Source organism: Budorcas taxicolor, chromosome 11 (assembly GCF_023091745.1).
Source record: "Budorcas taxicolor isolate Tak-1 chromosome 11, Takin1.1, whole genome shotgun sequence".
In the NCBI taxonomy this organism is placed as follows: Eukaryota; Metazoa; Chordata; class Mammalia; order Artiodactyla; family Bovidae; genus Budorcas; species Budorcas taxicolor.
This window is the reverse complement of record NC_068920.1, coordinates 74,726,356-74,747,338: the sequence shown is the minus strand read 5'-3', so window position 1 is coordinate 74,747,338 and position 20,983 is coordinate 74,726,356. Positions and strand designations below refer to the sequence as shown.

Genomic DNA, 20,983 nt, shown 5'->3' with positions numbered 1-20,983 from the left:
AAAAAGATGTTCAACATCACTAATTATTGAAAAAAATGCAGATCAAAACTACAGTAAGATACCAACTCACACGGATCAGAACGGCCATCATTAAAAAGTCTACAGGAATTCCCTGGTGGTCCAGTGGTTAATAAGACTCCACACTTCCAATGCAGGGGGCATGGGTTCAATCCCTGATCAAGGAACCATGCAGCCAAATATATAAAATCTTAAAAAATCTTAAAAAAAAAAAAAAAGAGGAAGTTTAAAAAATAAATAAATAAGTCTACAAACAAGAAATGCTGGAGAGGGCATGGGCAAAAGGGAACCCACCTCACCGCTGGTGGCAATTTAAGTTGGTACAGCCACTATGGAAAACAGTATGAAGGTTCCTTAGAAAACTAAAAGGAGAATTACTCTATGATCAAGCAACCCCAGTCCTGGGCATATATCCAGACAAAATTCTTATTCAAGAAGATACATGCATCCCAATGTTCCAAGCAGCACTATTCATAGTAGCCAAAACAAGGAAACAACCTAAATGTCTATCAACAGATGAATGGATAAAGAGCATGTGATACATATATATATAATGGACTATTACTTAACAATTAAAAAGAACAAACAACGTCATTTGCAGCAACCAAGGGTGCAACTAGAGATGATCATACTAAGTGAAGTCAGAAAGAGAAAGACAAGATGCTATGTGATATCACTTACATGTGTAATCTAAAATGTGACAGAAATGAACCTAAGTGCAAAAGAGAGAGAGACTCACGGACAGAGAACAGACTTGTGGTTGCCAAGGGGGACGGGGTTGGGACAGGGACAGAGCAAGGGGTTGATGACAGAGCAAGGTAGCAGATGTTAGCTATTATATACAGAATGGATAGACAACAAGGTCCTAATGGGAAAGAATATAAAAGAAAAGAATGCATACATATGTATAAGCGAATCACTTACCAGACCACCTTACCTGTCTCCCGAGAAGCCTGTACGCAGGACAAGAAGTGACAGTTAGAACCAGACGTGAAACAATGGACTAGTTCAAAATTGGGAAAGGAGTATGTCAAGGTGTATACTGTCACCCTGTTTATTTAACTTACATGCAGAGTACATCACGCAAGATGCTGGGCTGGATGAATCACAAGCTGGAATCAAGATTCTGGGGAAAAATATCAGCAACCTCAGATACGCACACAAAAAGCAAAGAGAAACTTTGCTTTTATGGAACTCTAATGGCAAAAAAAGTGCCATTTTTTGGCATTTTAATGGCAAAAAGCAAGAGAAACTAAAGAGCCTCTTGATTAAGGTGAAAGAGGAGAGAGTGAAAAAGCTAGCTTAAAACTCAACATTCAAAAAACTAAGATCATGGCATCCAGTCCCATCGTTTAATGGCAAATAGATGGGAGAAAAGTAGAAATAGTGACAGATTTTATTTTCTTGGGCTCCAAAATTATTGCAGACAATGACTGAAGCCATGAAATCAAAAGACACCTGCTCCTTGGAAGGAAAGCTGTGACAAACCTAGACAGTGTATTAAAAAGCAGATACAACACCTTGCCAACAAGGGTCCATATAGTCAAAGCTATGGTTTTTCCAGTTGTCATGTACAGATGTGAGAGTTAGACCATAAAGAAGGCTGAGCACCAAAGAAAATCAATGCTTTTGACCTGTGGTTTTGGAGAAGGCTCTTGAGAGTCCCTTGGACTGCAAGGCAACAAGACAATTCTAAAGGAAATCAACTCTGAATATTCACTGGAAGGACTGATGCTGAAACTGAAGCTCCAATACTTTGAGACCACCTGATGTGAAGAGTCAACTCGCTGGAAAAGTCGGATGCTGGCAAAGACTGTGGGCAAGAGAAGGGGACAACAGAGGATGAGATGGTTGGAAGGTATCACTGACTCAATGGACATGAGTTTGAGTAAACTCCAGGAGACAGTGATAGACAGGGAAGCCTGGCACACTGCAGTGCATGGGGTCACGAACAGTCAGACATGAATTAGAGACGGAACAACAACAGAAGCAGAAATTAACACAACATTGTGAAACAACTATACTTCAATGAAACAAACAAGAACTATGTTTTTGTTTGACCACAAACAAAATGACCACAATGGATTTAAGTAGAAATCAGTAACTGAAACATAATGGGAAACCTCTAAATACTTGTAAATTAAACAACATACTCCTAAGCAATTCTTAGGTCAATGAAGTCTAAAGTAACTCAGAAAATATTTTTAAAAGAATGAAAATGAGGGAGTTCCCTGATGGTCTAGTGTTCGGGATATGGCACTATCACTGCTGTTCCCTGGCTGGGGAACACTGAGATCCCTCAAGCTGTAGCACAGCTCTCCACATCCAAAAAAGAATGAAAACATAGTATCAAAATAAGTCATCTGAAGCTAAAACAGTGATTACAGTAAAACTTATAGGACTTGAATGTTTATATTGGACTGGGGGAAAAGGCCTTAAATCAATAACCTAAGCTTCTACTTAAAAAAACCAGAAGAACAAATCCAAAACAAAGAAAAGGTAAGAAATAATAAAGGTTAATAGTGGAAGTCAATGCAAAAGTAAAACTAGAAAAACAATACTGAAAAATCGATATAAGCAAAAATGAGTTCTTTGAAAAGATCGATGAAATTGATAAAGCTCTAGCAAGAGCGCCAAAGAATAAAGGAAGATATAAATTACCAACACCACCAAATGAAAGAGGAGCTAGCCTACAGAGCCTGCAGACATCAAATGATAAATAAAAGAATACTATGAACAACTCTATGTACATAAATGTGACAACTTGTGTTGTCAGAATATTTAAATCTGACACTACAAATGTTAAAAAGATAACTGAGGAATAATATAAACAGATCAATATGGATAAATTAGAAAATAAAGGTGAAATTCCATAAAAACCACAAACTACCAAATTATTCAAAATGAAACAGATAATCTGAATTAAAGAAAGTGAATTCCTAGTTTAAAACTTTTCAAAGAAATCTCCAAGCTTACCTGATTTCACTGGGGAATTTAAAAAGTAACACCAATTCTACACAATCTTTTTCAGGAAACAGAAAAAGAGGAACACTTCCAAACCCCTTTTAAGAAGCCTAAATTAACCTGATATCAAAAACTAGAAAAAGGACAAAAAAAGAAACTACATACCATTATCCCTTATGGAAACTGTGCAAAAATCCTCAACTAAATAAAAGCAAATGGAGTTCAGCAATACACCAGGACCAAACAGCGTTTTCCCAGGAATGCAAAACTGGTTCAGTATTCAAAAATCAATCAATGTAAGCTACCACGATAATTTCTTAAAGAAGAAAAACCACAGTCAAATCAGTAGATGCATCTGGCAAAATACAACATATTTCCATGATTTAAAAAAAAAAAAAAAAGCCCTCAGCAAGTTAAAAGGCAATTTCCTCAATCTGATAAAGGACAGCTACAGAGTCTACCACTATCAAACACTTAATGCTAAGACTGAAGGCTTTCCCCTAAGATCAGGAATAGGACAAGGATATTACGCTCCCAACCGTTCTATCTAATATCTTAATGGAAGATCTAGCCACTGCAGTAAGATATGAAGGGCCAGACACATCAGGAAGAAATCAAACAGCCCCTATTCACTGATAACATGATTATGTATGCAGAAAATTCCAAAGAATCTAAAAAAAAACAAACAAGGACTTCCCTGGTGGTACAGTGGATAGGAAGTTGCCTGCCAATGCAGGGGATCCTGCTCTGTGAAGATTTCACATGCCGCAGAGCAACTAAAGCCCGTGAGCCTAGGGCCTGTGCTCCGCGACAAGAGGAATCATCACAACGAGATGCCTGTGCACCGCAACGAACAGCCCTGCTCACTGCAACTAGAGAAAGCTGGCATGCAGCAATGAAGACCCAGCACAGCCATAAATAAATAAATTTTAAAAAATAAATAAAAATCAAAACAAAAACTGCAAGAACTAGAAAGTTTAGCAAGGCTACACTGAACAAATACATGAAAATCAATCAATTTTACATCTATGAGCAATGATCAATCTGAAAACAAAGTTTACCCAAAAAATTAACAGTTAGTTTACAAGAGCTCTAAAAATATAAAATACTTAAAATATATATCAAACAAAAGGTAAAGAGAATATGTATGCTAACAAGTACATCTGATCAGTGAAAGAAATCAAAAAAGATCTAAATAAAACCATGGCCATAGACTCAACATAGCAAAGACATGAACAGTTCCCAAACTGCTCTATAGATTTAACGCAAATGGCAACCCACTCCAGTATCCTTGCCTGGAAAATCTCATGGACAGAGGAGCCTGGTGGGCTGCAGTCCATGGGGTCACAAAGAGTCGGGCACAACTGAGCGATTAACACTTACTTCAATCAAAATCCCAGCAGGAATGTTTAAAACGGATAGCCATCAAGGACCTACTGTACAGCACATGGAACTCTGCACCATGTTGCGTGGCAGCCTGGATGGGAAGGGAGTTTGGGGGAGAATGGATCTATGTGTCTGCATGGCTGGGTCCTTTGCTATGCACCTGAGTCCAACTGTCACAACACTGTTCAACAGCTATACTCCAATACAAAATAATGAGTTAAAACAAAAAACCCAACAGCATTTTTGAGAGATAAACTGAATCCCAAATAATCTGAAAAGGCAAAGGAACCTGAGTAGCCAGAACAATTTCAATAAAGAATAAAGTTGGACAAATCACATTATATGACTTTGAGACCTGCTACAAAATTTACAGTACCACAAGAATGTGTGCTACAGGCAAAGAGATAACAACATAGATCTATGGAACAGGACAGAATCCAGAGACAGACCTGTATAAACAGGACCATTTGATTTTTTTTAATGTTTCTTAAGTTGTAAATTTATACATTACAAGAAACGTGCCATTTAACCATTAAGTGTACAGCTCGGTGGCATTAAGTGCATTCATAATGCCTTGCAACTATTACCACTATCCATCCACAGACCTCTTTTCATCTTGCAAAACTGAAACTTTATAATCACTGACACTAAATCTTCACTTCCGTCCCCATAGAACCTGAGTCACTACTCTTTCTTCACTGACCATAACATCTTCCAGGTTCATCCATGTTGCACTATGTGTCAGAATTTCCTCCCTTCTCAAGGCTAATAGTTCATTATATACATACACCATGTTTTGTCTATACATTCATCCACTGATGGACACTTGGGTGGCTTCTACACTTGGGTGGCTGGGAATAATGTCACTGTGAACATAGCACACAAATATTTCTTCAAGATTCTGCTTTTAACTCTTTATACCCAATATTCAAATGTGGAATTGGAGTTCATACAGTAATTTTTAACTATCTGAAGAACTGTATTACTCAGATGTGGAAACGCACGTTCATAAGGTTATTTTAAATTATATGTAGGACTGCATACTGTTTTCTTCAGCGGCTGCACCATTTTATATTCCCACCAACACAGCAAAAAGGTTCCAATCTCTCTACAACCTTGCCAACACTTACTCTGCTTTTTCAAAGATAACCATCCTAATGGGTGTGAAGTGATACCTCATTATGGTTTTGATCTGCATCTCCCCAATGATTAATTATGCTGAGCATCTTTTCATGTGGTTGTTGGTCATCTGTTTATCTTCTCTGGAGAAATGTCTATTTAAATCCTTTGCTCATTCTCTAACAGGGCTATTTGTTTTTTGCTGTTTGTTGAGTTGTAGTTTTCTATAATTGCCTAAATATTTCTGGCTCTATCTCTGGATATTTGATTTGCAGGTATTTTCTCCCTTTCTGGGTTCTGACATTTTACTCTGTTGACAGTGTCCTTCAATGTACAAAAGTTTTTCATTTTGATGAAATCCAATTTGTCTATTCATTCACCAGATGCCTGTGCCTTTGGTGTCATATCCAAGAACACTTTGTTTTCTTCTAAGAGCTTAACAGCTGGAGCTCTTACGTTTAAATCTTTGATTCATTTTGAGTTAATTTTTGTATGTGGTGTTTTGAAAATATTTGTCTATGGTGTAATATGGTTGTATAAGGGTAGAACTTCATTCTTTTGCATATGGATATCCAGTTTTCTCAGCACTCTTTTTTGAAGAGAATGGTCTTGACCTTCATTCCAAGAATTATTTGACCACTTATACAAGGGGTACTTCTGTACTCATTATTCCAAACCACAACCACACTGTTTTGATTACTATAGCATCATAGTAAAAAATTTCGAAATCAGGAAGTGTAAGTCCTCCAGCATTTTTTTTTCAATAACACTAGCTATTTGGGGTCCCTCAAGATTCCATACAAATTTTAGAATGGATTTTTCTATTTCTGCAAAAGTAGTGACTGGGATTTTGATAAGGATTGCAATCAATCTGTGGAGAAGGCAATGGCACCCCACTCCAGTACTGGAAAATCCCATGGGAGGAGCCTGGTAGGCTGCAGTCCATGGGGTTGCAAAGAGTCAGACACGACTGAGCGACTTCACTTTCACTTTTCACTTTCATGCATCAGAGAAGGAAATGGCAACCCACTCCAGTGTTCTTGCCTGGAGAATCCCAGGGACGGGGGAGCCTGGTGGGCTGCCATCTATGGGATCGCACAGAGTCGGACACGACTGAAGTGACTTAGCAGCAGCAGCAGCAGTGTTGACTCTGTAACAATACCAAGTGCTAGCAAGGATGGAGAGCAAGTATAATTCATAAATGTCTAATGGCAATGCATAATGGTACAGCCATACTAGTTTGACAGTTTCTTATGAAGTTAAATATACATTCACCACATGGCCATGCAATCCCACTTCTACATATTTACCCTGGAGACATAAAGCCTTCATTCACACGAAAACCTGTACTTAGATGTTTATAATAGTTCTATTCATAATTACCAAAAACATGTCCTCCCAAGAGTAACTGACTAAATATGGCGAGACATTCATATGATGGAATACTTAGCAATGAAAAGGAACGACCTACAGATAGATACGTGCAACAACCTGACTTTCAAAGACATTACGTTATGCACAAGTCAGTATCAAAAAGTTACATACTAAAGGGTTCCATTTCCATGACATTCTAGAAAAGACAAAACAGCAGAGAGAACAGATCAGTGATTGCCAAAAGTTCAGGGGTGGGGAGGAGGCTGACTACAAAGGGATGCCAAAGGAAATACCACAGAGAACTCTTTCAGGTGTTGAAACTGCTCTGTATCCTGACTGCGGTGATGGTTACATGAATCCATGCATGTATTACTAGTACACACACATAAAAGTCCATTTACTATAATCATTAGTCAAAATTTATTTTTAAATTATACAATAAAAACACAGGAAAGTACAATTTTAACAAAGTAAAGGGGGGAAACAGTTCATAACATATCTTACAATAAAAATACATCAAATAATAGAAAAAGGCAAAAAGAACTTGCTGCACACCAAAATGCTGAGACTAGCCATCTCTAGGTAATGAAATCATAGAGGCGCTTCTCTTTCCCCAGGTGGCTCAGGGGTGAAGAATCCACCTGCCAATGCAGGAGACCTGGGTTTGATCCCTGAGTTGGGAAGATGCCCTGGAGAAGGGCATGGCAACCCACTCCAGTATTCTTGCCTTGGAAATCCCACGAAGAGAGAAGCCTGGCAGGCTACAGTCCATGGGTTCCCAAAAGAATCAGACACAACTAGTGACTAAACAACATCTGACGGCCTATAAGGTAAGTCATTTTTAAAATGGAAATTTTTAAAGGAAGGAAATTGTGGGGTTTTTTAGTTACCTTAACACCCACATTAAGAAACAGTCAACTCTTTATCAGTGCACTAATCATGTGTATCTCTTCAAAACCTGGAAAAGTATTATCAGAAATATATTATCTTTGCCAACAGAAACTACACACTGTAGAAGTCCATGTCCACTGAGATATCACCAGAGTTCAATGCTTAAAATAGTTTATACCATAACACACAAACATAATTCAAAGTCAATAAAAAAGGGTACAAATTTCACGTTTTGTTGTTGTTGTTTAGTCACTAAGTCGTGTCTGACTTTTTTGCAAGCCTATGGACTGTAGCTCACCAGATGTCTCATCCATGGGATTCTCCAGGCAAGAATACTGGAGTGGGTGCCATTCCTTCTCCAGGGGACCTTCCCAACCCAGAGATCACACCCACATCTCCTGCACTGGCAGGCGGATTCTTTATACAGAGCCACCAAGGAACCCCAAAATTAAAGTTCAGCTCTTATAAAGCTTTTAAAATATTATTAAAGTTACTGAAAATAAAATCATTTAATAAAAGTTGCTAATACACTGTATTATTCAGTCAAATGAGTATTCCTATAAAAGAGAACCTGGGGCAAAGAAAATCTGGGAAAGTTCAGTGACTAGGCCATAAGGAAAAGTAGCAAATGGATAAAATACAAAGCAGGGATAGTATTTTTCCAGGCTGGAAAATCAACATCTACCTAAACATGGAAGAGGTTCTCTGAAAGATACAGAATTTAAAGTTCCAATTCTCTCTATTCACTTTATCCAAAACAGTCACCAGACCACTTATTTTAAAAAATCTTAAGTTACCTGACATCAACTGAGAAAGTTTTGAGAACATAATCACCACTGAAAACTTTCCATGGATGGGACTCAATCATTAAGGACTTACTACTACTCCCTGCAAGAAACTGTGGGGCCCTTTTCATATGTTTCATTCAATTAACTATGACAAATTGAACAATATATATGAAAATTTGTCACAGTTAAATCTCTCAACCAGTCTACAATATATAGGTCACATTCTTCCTTCAGGATTTTGACCTGGCTATAATTAAATAAAATTTGGGGACTAATTTCCCTATCTGATATTGCATAAAAACCCTTTATCATCTGTACATAAATTCCAGTTGCTACACAAAGTTGCCCATGTGAGAAGCAACTCAGCTACAAATCAATACAATTCTACAATTGGAACATGTACCCTTGTGAATTTCTATTTGGAGCTCATATTTGAAATTATTTTGTTTAACAGAGATGGCACCTTTCTCTGAGGCTAGTAATCACACCAGTCTCATCACTCCTCATTGAATCTACATTTTAAATCAGTGCAAGTCAAATTCCATCCAAATATGATGAAAATCCATCCAGCTGTTTTCCCATACTACAGTAACAAGCCAACAGAAACTTCCCCTGGATACCTGCCTTGCTGCTCTCTCACATTACTAGGATCTGCTCAAGGGCCGTCTCAGAGAGACTCCCCCCGAGACCACACAGTACAAATTCACCCACCACCATCTCATATCAGTTTTGACTTCTTATAGTGTCTACCATCACCTGCATGTATGTGTAATATACCTCTTTTCACTAAACCAGAGCTCTAGGAAAGGACTTTGTTGACAAACAATAAATTTTTGACACACAGTAAATGTTTTTGAATAAATGAATCATTTTCCATAGTTTTGAAGAACTTTTTAACATATTAAAACTAAGCTCTAGGGCTTCCCTGGTGGCTCAGTGGTAAGGAATCCACCTGCCAATGCTGGAGACACAAGTTCAAACCCTGGTCCCACAAGATCCCACATGCCAGAGCAACTAAGCCTGTGCGCCACAACTACTGCACACAAGCGTCACAACTACTGAAGCCTGCATTCCCCAGAGTCCGTGCTCTACAAGAGAAGCCACCGCAATGTGAAGACCACAGGCCCCAACCAGTGGCCTCTGCTCACCACAGCCAGAGAAAAGCCCACCCAACAACGAAGACCCAGCAAAGCCATATAATTTAATAAAATTATATATTTTTAAAAACCCACTAAGCTCTAATAAGATAAAATGTAACATTCTAGAAGTTAGCTTTTTTCTTAATACAACATAAAACAAAGGCATTTTAGGCATGAAACACCTGATCTGGTAGATAATCCCAGCCATTTCTGCCCTCTACAGCTGCTTTTCACCCCCTCCTCTCATACTCCCAGTATGAGGTAACTGTCCCTGCTGCAGTAGCATTTTGGTGAAAAGTATCACAGCACTTAACTGATTAAAAAAAAAAAAAAAATCAAACAAAAATGCATTACATCAGAAAAGGACAAAAGAGAGCAACATGAATTTGGCCCTTGGTACAGTCCTGCTTACAAGCGAATTTCATTTATAATTTAATTTACTGTGGGGTAGGTTTTATTAGCAAAGAAACTAACTTGGGAAGTGTTTCTTACAAAAAAAATTAAGGCTAAACAGAATAAATACTATTCAGGCTGCCCTGGTGGCTCAATGGTAAAGAATTCAATGCAGGGGATACAGGTTTGATTCCTCGGTTGGGAAGATCCCCTAGAAAAGAAAATGGCAACCCACTCCAGTATTCTTTCCTGGGAAATCCCATGGACAGGGGAGCCTGGCAAGCTACAGTCATGGGGTCACAAAAGAGTCAGACACAGTGACTAAACAACAGAATACTATTCAATTCAAATATAATCTCTCATTTATTCCAGGCATATGAAATACATTTGCTCATTTAGGGTTCTAGGTGAAGTTAAAACCGCTAAACCTGGCCTGCACATTAGAATCACTGAGAAAGCTTTAAAAATTAAAATAATAAAAGTTTAATTGACCTTGGGCTCCACTCCAGGTCACTTAAGTTAGAATACTAGAACCCTAGCAGAGTATGTCTTTAAAAACTCTCCTGATGACTCTAAGGAGCAACCAAGGCTGAGAACCACTGCCCTGTACTATCTTCCCAGCCTTCCTTGTCTCTCTTCAACTTCATAAATCAAAGTAAAAGCACAGAAACAAATCATAAAGATTTAAATTCCTGGTGCCTACAATAAATCTCAAAGAAGACACTTCCATTTGCCCCAATATTTCTATTAATTCCTGTAAAAAGTAAACATAATATTTATCTCCTCTAAAAACACATCCCTGATTTAACATACTCAAACTAGACCACAATTATTTCTTTTAGGAGCACTGCCCTTGTCACAAACAATTAACTTTATGTAGCGATTAATTTATCCTTTTTGTTTCTCCTCTCTATCCCGGAAGAGTTTGGCTAACACTGTTGTATCCCTCACATATGAAGTTCAACTTACAAAGAATGTCTACATTCATTATCATATCACATAATAATGTAGCCTGGGCAAGAATTACTAGCCCATTTTAGAGATGGTAACCCAGGGAAGTGTCTTGCCAAATGCACCTTTTGCTTGAGACTGAGCAGTACAGTGCACGTATCAGAGAGGTACTTCCCACCCACCTTCCCACTATTTTTATATACTCCTGCACAGTGTGAACTTCCCTGGTGGCTCAGGCAGTAAAGCATCTGGCTACAATGCGGGAGACCCGGTTTCAAACCCTGGGTTGGGAGGATCCCCTGGAGAAGGCAATAGCAACCCACTCCAGTACTCTTGCCTGGAAAATCCCATGGACGCAGGATCCTATTAGGCTACAGTCCATGGGGTCACAAAGAGTCAGACACAAAACTAAGCGACTTCACTTTCACTTTTTTTTCCCCTCACTTTACATAAATCTATTATCGTTTACATTCCATCTATAGTTATAGAGAACATTCCTAAGGATAGATTTCCAAATGTTCAACAACTTACGTACGGTTGTAACTACAGATTTCCAGTTAAACAAGGACATAATACATACAATTTACTTCCGCTTCCTCCCACAATCCCACTGGAAAGACAGGAAATAATTAAAGAGGGCATTAAACAAGCCCACAAAGACAGAAAGACCAAGAAGATAATAACAACAAAATTTCTGAAGCTGGAGTACAGGCAGAAGACTGTTAATTGATTTGTTTCCCCTATAAAAAAACTTCAAGGCTAAGCCAGCAATGAGGAAAGTTCAAAGTACGTGTGTTGTAGTATTTTTCAAATTACACAGATGAGACACCTACAATAAAAACTACTTAAAAGTAGCATTTTTTTGCTGTATTTTCTCAATTAATGCTAAAAACATACCTATCATAATAGGGCCCTACATTTTTTACCAAAAACCAGGAGTTCTTGTACTTAGGAGTATGGAAACCATAGCTTCCACAGGACCAAGGTGGACCAAGTCCAAGATCCTCAGTCTATCCCACCACTCCCTTCCTCATGCTTTGCACTGTAACACTAAACTGCTTATAACAAATAGTACCGGCTTCATGCACCTACTTCTGCTCATGCGACTTCCTCTACCTAGCCAACTTCATTTCTTTCAAGTCTCAGCTGACCTGTCACCTCTTCTAGACAGCTTTCCAAAATTGGGGAAACAGTGGATTTAAAATTCATCTTATTATCCCCATATGGCAAACACTTGTTGAAATGAATGATGCAATTAAAAACACCAATACAAAAAGTAGCATTTATTGAGTGCTTATGGTGGGTCAAATAATATCTACATCTATCAATTTACTTAACATCTTTCCAACAACCAAATGAGTTGGGTACTAATTATTAAGTGCAGAGGGAGGTTAAGCATTTACCTTTAGGGTACAGCTAATAAGTGATGAATCACAAACTGAAACTCAATCTGGCTCCGGAGCCAATATACTTAACCATAGACTAGGCTTCCTCTATAAATGTCAATGTCTTCCAAACCTGTATTCCCAAGTCTTCCTGCTTCATTTATTTCCAAATCTTCAAGTTGAATTTTCAAATGGCTCCTGGCCATCTCTTCCGGGATGTCCTTCAAGAACCTCAAAATTAACACAACTGAAATCACTATGTCCCCCTTGCTCCTCAGCATATGCCAACAAATGCTACTCACCACCATACCTTCTTGTACTGCTATTCAGGTTAATTCATTCACCCAGTCATCCAAAGTAGAAACCTAAGTCTGAGGAATTGCCACCTTGTCAATTCCCTTCATCCCTACATTCACCAAATTATACTGTTCCTACCTCTCAAACTAACTTCATTGCCGCTCTCACCACTTTTCACACCTGAGCGTTAGCTTGGAATCTTTCTTCAACACAAATCTGATTGTGTCTTAACTTATAAAGGCTGCCTACCATTGACATCAAGTCCAAAGTTCTTAGCAAAACATATTATGATCTTGTCTTTGACAATCTCTCAGCTTCAACTCTTAACCATCCAACCCCCAACTCCTCTTCCCCTCCAAACTTTCCTGAATTTAATATGCTTTTAAAGACCTAATTGTCTCTGTATAAGCAAGTACCTTAGCCTAGGATATCCCTCCCACTATCTCATCTTCCCAAACTGACCATCCTTTGAGAAGCCTTCTCTATTCCCCTCACATTGAAGAAACTCCCTTCTCTATACTCACATAATCTGCACATCTATATTTTATTAAGAGTACTTACACTAAAATGGCTTACCTGAAAATATCACCAAGCATGTATTCAAAAGTAAAAAGGCTGCCTTATTTTGTGGCCCCATGCCTACCACATGTTCAACAATGTATGAAATCACCAGCCTCTTTTGACAATTTTAAGTCCAAAATCAATTAACTTACATAATTTATCTCTCTTGTAATACAAAATTATTACTCTATTAATATTTATATCTCTCAGATTTCACTGGTCCCATTTCCACATATGTGAAAAACTGGAAGAAAAGAAATGCTGCAATTTCAACAGAATCCCTGTAATAAAAACATCTATGACATCAGCAAACTTTCAAATGGCCACTGCTACAAGAGCATTTACAGAGCACATACTATATACCCCAGAGGAGGAAATGGCAACCCACTCCAGTATTCTTGCCTAGAAAATCCCATGGACGACCTGGCAGGCTACTACAGTTCACAGGGTCAAAAAGAGTCAGACACAACTTAATGAGTGACCACTGCCGTGTATCAGGCACTGTTCTGCATGTTTAACTATATTAGCTCACTTCAATTCTCACAGCCATCTTATGAGGCAGATAACATTTTAATGCTCATTTTATTGATGAACTTCAAGATCAAACAGAACCAAGACTAAAGCTCAAACTATTTAGCTCCAGAAATTGATCTCTTACACTGCCTCTGATTAATAAGTCTAAAACTACTTTTTTTTAAAGACTACAATAAATTCTTTCTTAGAGCAAAACCATCTTTGCACGTTGAACAGTTAGGAAAATGTGGGAGGCAAATGTAAAAATTTGGGTAAATATAGAGGATACTGAAAACGCAGAAAAATCTTTTTTAAGACTATTAATTCATGGGACTTCCCTGGTGATCCAGTGGTTAAGATTCAGTGCTTCCAACGCAGAGAGTGTGAGTTTGATCCCTGGGCAAGGAACTAAGATCCCACAAGCTGTGCATTGAGGCAAAAAAAAAAACAAAGCAAACAAACATGAATATTAATTCACTCTAATTATAGAAAATGTTTTGCTAATAGAACATCAAATCTTTGACATATGTCATCAGGTAGTATTACTAAAGTCAGTCAACTGAAACAGAGACAAGTACATAGTCATAGGCCACAAAGATATTTGCTGAATTAAATTTTTATAAAGAACTCAGATGGGCTTCCAAGATGGCGCTAGTATAAAGAGCCCACCTACCAATGCAGGAGACTTAAGAGACCTGAGTTTGTTCCTGGGTCAGGAAGATCCCCTGGAGGAGGGCATGGCAACCCACTCCAGTAGTCTTGCCTGGAGAGTCCCGTGCACAGAGGAGCCTGGTGGGCTACAGTCCATGGGGTCACAAAGGGTCAGACATGACTGAGGCAACTTAACATGCAAGGAACTCAGATGCATCCAGAAGACAACTATCTTGTAGGGCTGCTGTAGTCCCAACTCTGTAACATGTTTATAACTGAGACTAGGAAAGCTTCATGTACCCAAATTAATCAGGAAATAGGAAATGATTTGTATCATTTACAATTTCCAAAAACTGAGATCTACAGGAAGATGCTGCATTTCACCCAAATTAACGCATACCAAATCCAGAAGTAGTAAAAAAAAAAATATTTCTGCAAAACCTGTATGCAGGTCTAAAAGCAACAGTTAGAACCAGACATGGAACAATGATTCAAAATCAGGAAAGGACTACATCAAGGCTGTATACTGTCACCCTGCTTATTTATCTTATATGCCGAGTATATCATGAGAAATGCCAGGCTGGATGAAGCACAAGCTGGAATCAAGATTGCCGGGAGAAATATCAATAACCTCAGATATGCAGATGACACCACCCTTATGACAGAAAGCAATGAGGAACTAAAGAGCCTCTTGATGAAGGTGAAAGAGGAAAATAAAAAAGCTGGCTTAAAACTTAACATTCAAAAAACTAAGATCATGGCATCCAGTCCCATCACTTCATGGCAAATGGGAAATAATGGAAACCGTGACAGACTTTATTTTCTTGGTCTCCAAAATCACTGCAGATGGTGACTGCAGCCATGAAATTAAAAGATGCTTGCTCCTTGGAAGAAAAACTATGACCAACCTAGACAGCATATTAAAAAGCAAAGACATTACTTTGCCAACAAAGGTCCATCTAGTCAAACCTGTGGTTTTTCCAGTAGTCATGTATGGATGTGAGAGTTGAACTATAAAGAAGGCTGAGCGCCGAAGAATTGATGCTTTTGAACTGTCATGTTGGAGAAGACTCTTGAGAGTCCCTTGGACTACAAGGAGATCCAACCAGTCCATCCTAAAGGAAATCAGTCCTGAATACTCAGTGGAAGGACTGATGCTGAAGCTTCAATACTTTGGTCACCTGATACGAAGAGCCAACTCATTAGTAAAGACCCTGATGCTGCGAAGCATTGAGGGCAAGAGCAAAAGGGGATGACAGAGGATGAGATGATTGGATGGCATCATGGACTCAATGGACATGAGTTTGAGACAACTCCGGGAGATGGGAAGACTGGCGTGCTGCAGTCCACGGGGTCACAAAGAGTCGGACACGACTGAGTGAACAACAACAAAGAGGTGATAAATATGAGTTTCATCCATAAAATTTATTTCCTGAGGTCTCTGCAAGCTAACCTAATTAGTTTTCTATATTCCAAGACTTCTTGGAGCAGGTAGCTCTGGGTTCTAATTCTGAACAGGAAGCCACCATACCAGACAAAAATGGTAAATCACAAAAAAAAATTCCCAAGAAGTTCAAATCTGGGGTTAAGTTCAAAAGACTGAACAGAATATCAAAATGGTTTAAGTTAAAAAAAAGACAGAGAGAGATTTACAAATAAATAAAAAACATTTTTGAACAGTAAACACTATTCTAAGCACTTTACATGCATTTACACTTAATCTTCACAATTAATACAATTACCACTCCCATTTTGCAAATGGAGAAACCAAAAAAGAAACACTAAAGAAAACAGAAACTAGGATCTTACTCCTTCCTGTTATGCTAAATGACATTAGTTAAAGAGAGGGACATATCTAGTAATAGAAAAAACAAGTGTTTTGTTTTGTTTTGTTTTTTTACTATGACTCTACATAGTCAAATTGTGTATGTAGAGTTATTTTGATTTTTATAACCCAAAGTCCATGTATAAGCATATGAAAACATATTCAACCTCTTATGTCATTAGGGAATTATAAATTAAAACACTGAGATACCACTACACACCTATTAGAAAAGCAGCAATCCAAAACACTAACAGTATCAAATGCTGATGAAGATGTAAAGCAACAGGAACTCTCATTTGCTGCTTCTGGAAATGCAAAATGGTACAGCCACTTTAGAAGACAGTTCGATGATTTATTATAAAACTAAACGTACTCCTGCCATAGGCTCCAGCAGTCATGATCCTTGGTTATTTACCCAAATGAACTGAAAACCTTTGCATACACAAATGCCTAGACCCAGATATTTATAGCAGCTTTATTCATAACTGTCACAAACTGGAAGCAACCAAGATATCCTTCAGTAGGTGAATGGACAAACTGTGGTATATCCAGACAATGTAATATATTATTCAGTGTTAACTGGAAATAACCTATCAAGCTACAGAAAGACATAAAAGAAACTTAAATTCCTATTATTACATGAAAGAAGCCATACTGAAAAGGCTACATACTATATGACTTTCTAGAAATGGCAAAACTATGGAGACAATAAAAAGATCAATAGTTGTCAGAGAAGAGGAGAGAGGGGTGAATAGGCAGAGTAAGGGTTTTTTAATGAGACTGTATTCCACAATATGCCATATATAGTTAGAAGCCACAGAATGTACAAGGGTGAACCCTAACATAAACTATGGACTTTAGGTGATAATGATGCACTAATGCAGGTTCACTGACTGTAACAAACAGACCAGTGTGTCTCAGATGTTGACAATGAAGGGAACGGAGGCAGGAGTAATATGGGAACTCTGTACTTTCTGCTCAGTTTTACTATGAACCTGAAACGATTCCTTAAAAAAAAATAAATAAATCTACTTATGAAAGACAGAAAAAAAACCCAAATCCAAAAAAAGTGTTTACTGAGCAGTTAAAAAGAAACATCCATTTAACATACTCATTAGTATACATACAGCAAATCAAAAATATTTATTGAAATACTGTACTAGGCGTCCTGTGGAGGAGATATAAACAAGTAGACAAGGCTCCTTCCCACAAGGAGTTTGAAATATAGTTAAACAGACATCTATATTCACACACAATTAAATAAAATGAAATTTAAATAGTTCAAAACAGGAAACATATCACAAACAGCTAAGTTGTCAAATTACTAAAATAGGCATTAATAGGACAATGTGTTTAGGGGTTCAGTGGATTACTTCGAGGCAAAAGAATTAGGAAGTTACAGATATGCTCTAGGTCCTGAAATAAGGGTAAGATTCATCTAATTTTCTGGAGAGAATTGGTGAATTCCAAGAAGGAATAAAATTACTACAGTTGGGGAAAAAAATTAAATGAACCAGTTTCACAGAACAAAATGGTGAGACAAGACTAGAAAGACAGGTAAAAGCCAGATCATGGAGGTAACTGAAAGCCACATTCAGAAATCTTAACCCTGGTTTGGGAAGAACCCCTGGAGAAGGAAATGGCCACCCTCTTCCATATTCTTGCCTGGAGAATTCCATGGACGGAGGGGTCTGGTGGGCTACGGTCCATGGGGTTGCAAAGAGTCAGACACGACTGAGCAACTAACACGCTTTTGAAAACACTAACAAGGAGCAAATACTTGCCTAAGTATATACTGATGACTCTTAGTCTAATGAAAAGCATATTTATAAATATTTTATGTGAGAGACACATAGTTTGAAGATATACAGTAGTCAACAGTGGTAGTTAAAAATTCACCATCATTGAAACTGGAGCCTATTATACAGAGAGAAGTCGGTCAGAAAGAAAAACACCAATACAGTATATCAACACATATATATGGAATTTAGAAAGATGGTAACGATGACCCTATATGCGAGACAGCAGAAGAGACACAAGATGTAAAGAACAGACTTTTGGACTCTGTGGGAGAAGGTGAGGGTGGGATGATTTGAGATAATAGCACTGAAACATGTATATTATCACACATGAAACAGGTCGCCGGTTCAGGTTCGATGCAAGAGACAGGGTGCTCAGGGCTGGTGCACTGGGATGACCTTGAGGGACAGGATGGGGAGGGGGGTGGGAGGGGGGTTCAGGATGGGGAACACATGTACACCCATGGCTGATTCATGTTGATGTATTGCAAAAACCACCATAATACTATAAAGTAATTAGCCTCCAATTAAAATTAATTGATTAAAAAATAAAAAATTCACCATCACTGCCATACAAGTGAATACATACACATACAAGCCCTGCTCCCATTTTTCGATTTCCAATCTACACCAACAGGCTACCCATGACCCCATAAACTCAACCTGTCCATAAGACTACACTATCACCCAATAAAGCTCTATATGACTACATCACTCCATATCCCCTTACCCAAAGATGTCTTTCCTCACTGCCCATGAACTGGAAAGATGGGTCATGTTAGGACCATGGTTACTAATGGCACCTTCTCCCCATTCTAGTGACAGAACTGTCACCCTCTATTCATCAATAAAACCAAACCTACCAAGTACTTGCATTTTCAAGGCAAAACATAAAATCCCTCATTCCTTGGCCAATCATCTGAAGACAACACACATACAGGACCCTATACTACTTCTGATCATTATTATTAATCAACCGCATTTCTCATATATGAAAACATTTCTGAATTTTTCCATTGTTACTTTTAAACCTGCTTTATAATCCATTTTTTGCCATAAACTCTTCTACATAATTCTAACCACATACTACTCAATTCTCAATGCATGTCCATCCACTGCTGTATCCATTTCCATACTTCCCGATTAAATGTTCCAACCTACTTCAACTAAGTTATCTCAAATCAGTGCTGTAGTTTATGTATTTACCTTTATACTTTCATTATGTACCCAAAGCCCTCCCCTTTAGCAATCTACCACGTGAGTGACTGTTTTCTTCCCTTTTCATGAACAGGCACATTCATTTACATCCAATTTCCCCAATCATTTATACCTAACTCTGGCACATATAACCTTTCTGAAACACGGCCTCCAGATACAAAAACACCCCTTTAGAGTCCTCTTTCTATTGAAAACATTTTAAGACTTTTGTTAATAAGATTTTTTATAGAAATACAAATACATACGCTATGATACTACTTATTCAAAGTTTAAAATCATGAAAGACACCAATAGATACTGTTTAAACATAAAGGTATATACTAAAAAACATAAAGACGTATAAAAAGAGAGAACAGGAGGAATGCAAAGGGACACAGAAAACTTCAACACTGTTTGTAATGTTTTATTTTTTTAATTGAGTCTGGAATACATGGTTATCTGTCACAATTGTTCTTTATACCTTTTCAGATGTGAAATATATTTAAGTGAGTTTAAGAAGAAAGAAATCCAACTATTAATGAGAAGTACCCTCCCATACAGAGAGACAAGCTGTTATGTCCAAGTTGCAGTGAATGCTCATTGCTACATCTGGGACACCACTTTTGTACTTTGCCTAAGCCAAGAAAAGAAAAATCATAAGGCTACAATACAAACTTTCTCTTGGATATACTTTAGATGTGTTTCAGATTTATTTTCTATAGCTATCCAAATCCATTTCTTTCACAAAGCTTCACATCAACAAAAATTAAATCCTTTAACTCTGTATCCCTAAATTGCCATTTACTCTTAAGTGCCTAACAGTAAATCAGAATAACCACCTTACTTGGCTCCGTTAAAATACAAGTGAATTGGTAAGACCACGTAACTACTTCCACTTGGCTAAATGCGGACAGTCATGTACATTACACTATGTGCAGGAGTCTAACTCGTATACTAACTTTTCAGTCTCGATTTGTAACATCTAAATTAAGCCACTTATAATTCAACCGCAAATGAAATGTCAATTCACCCAAACTTAACCTTGCCAGGACAACTCCAAAACACTCTACTACAGCCCATAGAGCGTTCACCTCTCGCATACTCAAAGTTCCGTCCCTGGACCAAGGTTTACAGCAGCCAGAACTGGTCTCCTCCACCGCTGAGCCTCACACATGCCCCCTTATCCCAACTCTTGGCTCGCAGTGGTAAAACCAGCAGAGAACGCCGGAAGTTTCACTTCATTACGAACCCAAAGGAATCTACAGCTCACACACCGCAGGTGCTGAGCTTCTCGTCCCTGGGGGGTAGAAGGCGGAAGCCCCGAGCGGGGGAACAAGGGCCAGTCTTCCACGGCGTCTGCCCGAGCCCTAAAGTGGTCGATGGAACAGTTCAGGCAGCCGGCCCTCCTACTTCCCTCCCCGCCCCCACTCCAGGCCCACCCAACCCCCACGCTGGGCGCGAAGCTTGCCGTACATCCCAGCACCTGGCGGGTCCCAGGAACAGACGCGGATCCTCTTCTCTCCACAAGAGGCGAGGGCTTGGATGCCGGCTCGGACGCTAGCCTCCGGCCACCGGCCTCCCAAGTCCGGACCAACCCTGCAATCCTTTCGCTTTCTGATCTAACAGAAACTGTACCCTCTCCAGGACCTAGCCCGGAGCCTGGGCTTCTCCGGTGCCAAGGTCTTAGGCCTCCTCACGTCTCCCAGAGGACCAACCCACACCGGACGCTCAA

The 20,983-nt window shown here is 38.7% G+C and overlaps 1 protein-coding gene across 1 annotated transcript in view; it reads right to left on the bottom strand.

Annotated features, from left to right (window-relative positions):
• The window catches only part of BIRC6 (baculoviral IAP repeat containing 6), a 209,564-nt gene that overhangs the window by 187,989 nt on the left and 592 nt on the right, over window positions 1–20,983 (bottom strand). The gene's annotated exons all lie outside the window — the stretch shown is intronic.